Source organism: Mesoplodon mirus (assembly GCF_964341445.2).
Source record: "Mesoplodon mirus genome assembly, contig: HAP1_SCAFFOLD_761, whole genome shotgun sequence".
NCBI classification, from domain to species: domain Eukaryota; kingdom Metazoa; phylum Chordata; class Mammalia; order Artiodactyla; family Ziphiidae; genus Mesoplodon; species Mesoplodon mirus.
In genome coordinates this window covers 133,614-135,064 of record NW_028295271.1, presented here as the reverse complement: position 1 = coordinate 135,064, position 1,451 = coordinate 133,614, and the positions used below count along the sequence as shown (strand labels likewise).

Below are 1,451 nucleotides of genomic sequence, written 5' to 3'. Positions count from 1 at the left end.
AGAACTTGAAAAGCGAACAATTCAAAGTTCAAGACCATCCGAGGGCTGTGAAAACATTTATTTCACAACGCACAATTTTTTTAACGCACCAGCCTACTCTGTCAAATGTGCAACCTATACCAGAAATGTTCACGGTTTTATTCCTACGTACAATCAAGAACTCCTTGACAGCACATTGCATTTTCATAAACAAACAACAACACAAAGAAAAATCAACGGAAAAATAATACGTGTGTCGTGAATTCGTTGACTAAAATCATGAGTGCGTTTGTAGAAGAAGTGGACTAATCGTTCGCTGATCATTCCAACACTGAACCACCTATACCTATAAAAACCAATAGTTGAGGAATAAAACTCACACGAATTTATAAAGGAGATTCATTGCGAAATAAACTAAAAAAAACCTAAAATCAATCACATAAATATCGAATTGGGTGGTAACCTGAGAACGTAACCCGCTTACTCATCTGTGTCCCAGCTCAGCTTCCGAAGACGTCGCACGAGTGCAGTCTTTGTTATGCGTGGTTTCTTCAATACGGCTGAAGTGCTAGCCCATGTTTCACCTGCACAGCATAGAGGTGGAAGAACTCTTGTTGTGTTAAATAAGTGAGAACATAGATCGGCATCATAATTTTGATCAATTTGCTCTTTCAGAGGCCATACCGCGCCCATGATTATCGCTGTCTTCTATTTTCTTTGTCACCCAATAATCTACAATAATGCTTTACGAACATAGTAAACCAGAATTTATTCAAAATAAAGGAAAAACAGTATCAGAAAGATAAATTTAGAGAAAACATCATCGTGTGGACCTGCACAGCACCATTCTTCTAAAAAACTATAAAAACCAAACTATAAACGCAACCTCTTTTGTTTTTGTTTCCTTCTCGATTTCGCAAAACGTTCCTGCCTGAAATCCGGTTCAATTTTCAGGCTGCGTAAAACTCTTCAGTGACGGCGAAGTTGCTAACGTTTTTACCAGCATTGAATGTAATAAAAGTTAACGTATGTATACATGAAAAACGGTTACCATAAGGTATTTCAAATGCGATAGTGTTTAGTTACAAAAAGACGAATATAAGAAGCTTTGCAGAATACTTCTTAATTTTTCTTCTTTGAACAAACACGAGGTTTGTAAGCAATTTTATTATTGGGCTGACGTTTCGGCCGTATCGCCTTCTTCAGAGCCTGGAAAGGTCGATTGACAACGATCTACCAAGCCAAACACGCCAACAACTTAAACAGAGAAACTCAAAAACCAAGTTCCAACCACATAAACAACGTCAAATACTCACCACTTCTCTGCCTCCGACCAACCGTTTGGTTGTGTCTGCGGAAGAGGAGTGAGGTATACTTCCTTCCGGAGTGCCCCTTTATCAGACTAGAAGATCAGTCTTATATACTGTGCGAGATCACGTGTGATTAGGAGGCACTCTTCCTTGCGGTTCATG

At 38.9% G+C, this 1,451-nt stretch overlaps 1 long non-coding RNA gene across 1 annotated transcript; it reads right to left on the bottom strand.

The window, feature by feature from the left end:
- Window positions 1–201: 201 nt before the first annotated feature.
- Window positions 202–977, bottom strand: LOC309797589. Its single transcript, XR_014292720.1, has 3 exons — window positions 866–977; window positions 464–711; window positions 202–325 (listed from the first exon to the last, which is right to left on the bottom strand). It is a non-coding gene; the product is annotated as an uncharacterized lncRNA (long non-coding RNA).
- Between the last annotated feature and the right edge of the window lie 474 nt (window positions 978–1,451).